Raw genomic sequence first — 7783 nt, forward strand, 5'->3', positions numbered from 1 at the left:
TTTGTGAAGTTCATCTTAAAACAAATAAAACCAGGAAGACATAAGTAATGAGCCCATCGAATTGCTCTGAGGTCCATGCATGGCAAGAGCTCCATGAATCAGAATTTGATAGAGAATTCTTGGGAGATTTCTTGTTTGGGGTACTTCTGAGCATATGTGTGGGGTGTTTGTGAGGGGAAGAAGGGCAAATCCCTAGGATGCAGCCAGGATGAAGGGTTTGGCTACCCCTACAAGTGCACAGAGAGAGGCAGTAGAAGTAGTACCTTCTTGCTTTTGCAAAATGCAGGATTAGCCATTTTGGAGACTCCTAATAATGTATGCAAAGCTTACAATATGGTCAATAACAATTAGGTGTGCAAGAGGAAGAACAAACCCTTAAAATTTTACGAGAACAAACGGTCTTCAATTAAAAGAGTCAAAAAGAGCTCAGAGTGGATATTTCTGTTTCCTTTGTTGATGCTGTAGGATTTCTTTGTAGCTGTACAGTTCTGCTTGCTAAAATCCTCTTGGCAACTACAGACTTCCTTACTTCTGATCTCATCACACACAGATGGCTAAGGCTTGTAAAATATTATTAGGGGACGTGTTGGAGTGGCCTGAACACGGGTCACTCCAGCAGTGTAATTTGACTCTCACAATTTCTCCAGATTTGTATAACCTTGAGTTCTGCCAGTGTTTCCCAAACTGCAAAATGGGAAGGGAGTCTACCTCTTCATGAAGTGATGAGAATGTGTGAGTTAATATACATACAACTCTACATAAAAGGAAAAGTGTTACTGCTATTTGGGGAGAGCAAGATAGGGTCATGTGGACTTCAGTTTTATTCTCTTCTCTGAAACAAACACCGACACAGATATAAATAGCGCCCGTAGAAAAGCAAGGGGTGAACTTCTGCTTGTTTTTTTAACAAGTTGTAGCTTTTGCATGTAATGTCTGTTTAGAAGAGATCTGAATAGTTTAATAATTAAAGCAAAAATCTTTAATTCTAAAAGTATTACATTTACCAGAGTGGATTTTTTTTTTCCAGTGGTGTCATAAATTCACAGTATTTACCCACCAGTTCTGGTTTTCATAACAAGACTGTGGTTTTTATTTTGATCGCTGGTTAATTTATTGCTGCAGCACATCATTTTGCTTTTCTTTTGGAGGTTCTGAGGAAAAGTAATTCTTTACAGACACTGTTCAGATGGTATTTTTCAATTAAAAACACTTAAAGCAGAAAGGAACGATTGTCTGGTGGGGGACTGAAGATCAGAGTTCAATGCTTGGCTCTACAATAGACTCCCTGGGGAAATTTTCAAAGGCACAAATGGCAGGTTGGCACATCACTCTCATACTTGCTTTAGTGGGAGTTAGTTGCCTCTGAAAACCTCTATTTCCTTTCCCTAGATTATCCTGATCAAGTCACCTATTTTTTCTCTGTTCCTTGGTCTGCAACCACAACAGTAGAAATTCTAACATTTTGTTTCCCTCACCTTTCTCCCAACTTGCCTTATTAACTGCAAGCTTCCTGAGGTTTTACAGTATGTAAAATACCCAGCGCTGGTGGATGGGGGCACTGATCTCAACTGGAATTCCCCAGTTTCTGTTAGAATACACACATGCAAATAACACTAATTGTAATTGGGAATCTGGAGTTAGCATTCTTATCATATCAACTCCAGGTTATTGTGCAGCACTGCTTTGGTAAAAAGCACCAGATCATCAGCCCAAGCGAATGGGATCCACAGAACAGGTGCAGGACAGCAGGATTGGGTAAATTGGTACCAAGATGACCCATTCATCGAAAATGGGAGATTATTAACCCTCTTCATGTCGGTCCTTGGTTTTTTTGGTAACTTCACTTTAATCCAACCTGCTCCATTTAAGTAGACATTCTTTGACTAAAATGTTACATTTTACTGGAACTAAAAGCAAAACCTTAACAAATGGCCACAAAGGTTTTCAGAAAACAAATCGTGAACCTGAGTATTCATTTGCACCATGAGAGTACAAGTACTCATCCACTGTGGTAACAAAACCAGATCAATCTAACTTATCTTGCAAGAAAATTTTTATTTTCAAATGAAAAATGTAAATTTCCCCAAAATGTGACACATGGAACCACTTGAAGGGAGCGAATGACAATATACTGAATAAATGTGCGTGACAAGTAAAATCAAGAAAATGTTGATCTGTACTTGTTTATCCAAAAAGTGGAGTGCCCCACAGAATTATTCTAAGAAAACTAATAATTATTTTTTCCTACTCTACTGAACTTAAATGCATTGTGACCACCAGTAAAAATAAAAACCAATTCATATTCCATGTGCACTCATTAATTATCTACTGTCCTACCAGGAATTACCATGTTTGCCAAATGAGATGAGGCTAGTGCTCATTATATTCCAGAACACCACCACTGAGCAATGACGTCTTTCAGATACCCACTACTAGTTAAACTAGGCTTTTTATTTTTGTCCTATTGCATAAATTATTTTCTAAGCCATTCATCTTTCTCAATGATCTCTTTATGGCTGTAACCAAGACCCTAAGTTTTGTGGGCATTTTTTTTCCCCTCAAGTTAACGCAACTAAAGCCAGCAGCATTACAGTAGAAATTATTTTTTATATAATATATTCATAAGACTAACACATATCTTTACGTGCTAGGCACATCCTCCATTTCTTTTTGCATCATTCAGTTTGTATCATCTATGCAGTCAGTCCAGTATGCAATGCAAGACAGAATTCCTACAGTAGATGTAAATAATTCAAGAAAGTTTGTGACTCCTCAGGGAGATTTACTCACAGATCACCTGTTCACAGAGTTTAGAGATGTCAGAAGAGTTCCAGGATTATTACAGACCAACGATGGGAAAAGTTACAACAAAGTATCCGTATTCTTACAGCGTAGAACTGAAACTGGCTTTGATTTTGGGTACATTAGCAAACTTCAAAAGGATTGGTCTAAATCTGCCAGGGGAGGAATGTTGTTTGATTGCATCATGTACTGGGATGCTGCTGCAGTCGGATCCAGAAAGAATGACGCATCACAGTCTGACATGGCTCTGATAATAGATAAGTAAACCGTAGGATTGCCAAATGAAGAGGTCAAAAAAAATCACAACAAAAACAAAAGAGCTGATAAAGCAAATTACACCAACAGAATTTGCAGTGCAACATGAACAAAAGAAACCCAAACAAACCCCATTTCTATTACTGATGGGATGCCCCTGTGTCCCACATGGCATCATTGCAAACGGATTCTGCACAGAGTGAGAAAAACACAAGCCCGTAGTTCTGCAGTAACATCAGCCCACACAGAATACCACCACTTGCCAACTGAGAAACCTTGACCTACTGGCCATGTGCCTCCATTTCTGTCCTCCTGATCCACTAAATCAGTCATGTCTTAAGGTAGGTTCACAGTCATGGGTGACGAAACCCAAAGCTTTTCTGCTTGCAACAATCATTGTATTTTCCTCCCAAAGGCAAAGCATGCTAAGGGCATTTTTTATATGTCCAGAGGCCAACAGCCTGTCACTCTCTTTACGCAGTGTACCACATGTATCTAGGACATAGAAAGGATTATTTAAAACTCTGAAGTTCGGAGACATTTATACCCACTACATTTCCAAAATAAGGATGGCACGTTGCTGAAATAACTTATTTAAAACTTTTTCTCAAGTACAGAGTGATAGAATTAGAGTAAAATCATCTAGAAGGGGTTGGAAACACTTTCTCATGAAGTCTTAAACATCACTTCAAGTGACATTAACTTCAGCTACGTGTCCCATTGGAGAGCAAGTGTCAGCAAAGTAAATGCATTAGTTAAAGCTTAATAGTAGTTTGGTGTTCAATATCCTGAAATATTTAATATGTTTTTTCCCAAAGTAAACTGTTATTCAGTTTTAATGAAGACATTAACCTGCTTGATTTGTAAGCTCCTGTGGGAAGTCAGTCTAAAACACTGTCACAAGAGGTAGGCAGATGTAACAAGAGCTGTGACAGGAAATCAAGCACATTTTAAATGTTAAAAAAGCAGCCAGACAATGTCTCAATATGCTCTTGTTTTCTTTTAGTTTTGTTTATATTTTTGGTAATGCGATTTCTGCCTTTTAAAAGACGCCAATTAAGGCTGGTTATAATGTAGTCTGAAGGTAACTGTGGGTACTGAAGTCTATGCGAGTCCTCACCAACTATTTTGTAAACAAGACGTGGTAGAATACAAACTAAAAAAAAAAAAAAAGTTTGGATCAGATTCTGAACTTCAAGACACTTTGCAGTTTCCAGCATTGTAGGATGACAGCTTTAAACTGGAATCCACTGTTAGACTTTTAGTCACAGTTTGAATTTTCTAGATTGACTTTGAATACAGTCTACGCTTCATGGGAACAGCCGGTCTTGTGAGTTTTCAGCTCAAAATGATAGTGATATAACAAGATGAGCAAAAATGGTGAGACCCCAAGCAATTAAGGTGGGTGTGTACTCTTCCTGAAATGCATATTGGTGGTTTGACAAGGGAGACAAGCTGGCTGCTTTGTTTCACAGTAGCTGTGTTTAGTTCATGCTGTCAAGCGTGGATTCTGACACTTAACAGTATTAATATTGCTATTTCTATTGATATAATTAGCACTTCTATAAATAATAGCTAAAGCTGCCATAGCTAAGTATATTACTGCAATCAGCACCATCAGGCCCTTCTTCGTTACACACCCTCCTGGAAATACAAGCTGATTGATCTCAACAAGAAGACAGCCAGTGAGCAACTCTGTTGATTCTAGCAGCCCAGCTAAGAGCAGCCACCACCATGTAGAAGACTCTCCTAAACAACTAGTTTGTATGTGTGAGACTAAAGTTTCTCACCAGTCTTGCACCTGCCAACGTTTGAATGCTATTTTCAGCCACATGATAAAAAAGCCCTCACATTGAGTTCAGTGGGTGTTATTCATACACTACAATGGGGGAGAAGTCCTACAAATCGTTTTGGAGATAAACTAGACTCCACACTTAAACTCCATCTAAATAGCACAAAGCTTTTATTTATTTACTTGACAGCTATGAAACAGAAAATTTCTTAACAAAACATGTGTTGCTGCTTTTAACAGAAGAACAGCAGCACCTGCCATTTCAATCCCTCACTTCATTCTGTTACACTTAAAAATACTGAAGAATGACAACTTTTCTAGAGGTCCAAACCTCAGGCACTTCCAATCTGTTTCAAAGAACTTTGCCCTTGTTTCACTACACCTAAAAGCCATAACTTCTACATGAGTTTTGACAGTGTTCAGTATCTTCCTTGAGGTAGTTATGCTTAATGATTGCTACTAAAAGATTATAGCACCAGTGGGAGAGGGATGTGTACAGAACCAGTAGTGCTGGTGTTGGAAATAAAGCCTCAGGGTCTCAGAAGATGCATGCAAAAATACAAGCAGTTAAAAATTCCAGTTTTGGAAACAGTGGGTATTTTCCTCTTTCTTCATCTTCCATAAAGTGATGTGGGTAAACACTGTACAAAGCTTTTCTGAAGGCCAATATTTACAGTGTCTGGAAATAGAAAGTGTTACGTATAAGAAAAGCAGCCTAGATGTCTGACTGGAGTTTGTTACAAAAATGCTTTAAAACTTCTACGTTCTTAAGCTTTAGTCAAACGGATGTGCTAAAGGCCGTATGGGAAATTAAGTCATTTGTGTGTACAATTAGCATTGAGTGTGAGACGTGCACATTTTTGAATCCGGTGAGTTCTTACAGAAACACTGCTTGCTAGCTGCAGTACTTGAAAACTTAAAATGGTAAAGAGGAGACTACAATTCCAAAGAAGTTTTGTACTCCTGTACTACTAATACAGCTCACTTTGTATGAGGCCAAAGCACTCACAGAGCACTATGTTTTTCAGTAGTATCAATGCCAAAATCATTCCTGTATAATTCCACTGATGTCACTTCAGTTATTTCAAAGAGGAAATTCATGTCTAAGCCACCTTCTGTTTTCTGATGCAAACCCAGAATAACTACACCAAAGTTTATAAAATTACTGGCATTGGCATTTATTGTCAAACCAAACAGTCAATGGAAAAACTGGCACCTACCATTTGAAATTATTACTTGAGATATTATTTATAACCCTGACAGCAGCATTTCGGAATTCTCCATGTACATACCTTTGCAAATATTTGTGATGACAGCACATGGTATTATTCCCGTTGTACAGATAGGAAACAAAGACTGAGCAATTTTCCCTAAAGTCAAATATGCTATTTGTGGCAGAGCAGAGAGCTTCATGATGCCCAAGTCTTAAGCCAGGAACCCAAAACAGTAAACAAGTACTCAGTCTTCAACATGCTTTTGTGAAAACATAAGAAGCAATAACTGAGTTGGACCCCATATTGGATTAAAAATTTAAGGAAAGAGGAAGGAGTAATTATTTCTTTGAATAAGCAGCTACAAGAACCAGAATCAGAACTTTCCCTTATGAAAAAATTTAATAACAAAGTGTTGTATTTTGGTATTCCTTGAGGTATCTTTCACAAATATCTGGGAAAATGAGAGTAGAACCCGAGACCTACTGATATCGGTAAGCACAAAACAATCTACACTCCAAAATCTTTTTTTTTCTGCTCACCCTGATCAGGCCACAAACATGGGACCTCCTGAAGCAACACAGACCTTCCAAAATCACTTCTGGTTGTGAAAAACAATCAATGGCAACTATTTTCTTCTGTTTCAGAAATGCCCAATGATTCATCTCAATGTATACATCACAATTAAAGAACTGAATTTTGATTTGCTCTGATACCCAAGATCAAGGGTCAGCATGCCTGTGTAAGGGTAAACAAGCAAAGTTTACTAAAAGCTGCCAATTTGAGACACTAATTTTTTTGTTTGTTTGTCAATACTGTAATGATTTGTGCACACTTTCTGCAATAGCTCTTCAGAGAGCTTAAACTACTGGTAAGATTTCTTGGGCAATTACAGATGAATTCTGCTTACTTAACATTAATCTGGTACTTTGAGCGAATTAAAAATAATTATTTTTCCCCATAGCATCTTCTACATTAATATCTGCAGTCACTCTGGAATCTTAATGAGCTAAACTCAGTAGGTTCTGTCCATACTTGGCTAGAGGACAGCCTTTTCCTTCAGGATACACATGCGATCATTTGGGAACAGTTTGCAAATCTAAAATTCCACCTCGCTTGAAGGGATTTACAGCCTCACATGACAAACTATACTGAACAATACCGAGGCCCTGTGAAAAATAAACAGAAAGAACACACTTATTTTCTAATACCAAGATGGAAATAGCAAGTCTTGAGGGCCGCCTGGAATTTGACCAAGGTTACCCAGCAAGGATCAAATCCTATTTGTCTTAGGCAGGCAGCCCTGCCGAAATCAAATAAGCCTACAGCACAGATCAGTGTACTGAGGCTATGGTTTAACCTCTGCGGCATGCTATAAATCCTGTGCCATAAAATAGGTGCTATGGATTAATTTCTAATCCAAATTACAACTCCTCACTGAAGAGCTGAAAACCCAATTCCCCTCACAGATTTCCCTAACAAGGACAGGACCATGCTGAGATTTTTTAAGACTTCACTTATAAAATTTCGAAAAAAACATTCTCCAGGATACTCAATTAATGCAGTGACAAATAAATCACACTGTTTGAGGTAACAGAACAAATCATACACTATGACACACCATCTTTTTTTTTTTTAATCTGCCTGCATACCTAGTCATTAATTTACCCAATAAATTAATTCCACAAGTGGCTCTCCGAGTCATCAGTTTGAATTATCAAGT

This window comes from Manacus vitellinus, unplaced genomic scaffold (assembly GCF_001715985.3).
Source record: "Manacus vitellinus isolate BGI_N305 unplaced genomic scaffold, ASM171598v3 scaffold_28_pilon, whole genome shotgun sequence".
Classification (NCBI taxonomy): Eukaryota; Metazoa; Chordata; class Aves; order Passeriformes; family Pipridae; genus Manacus; species Manacus vitellinus.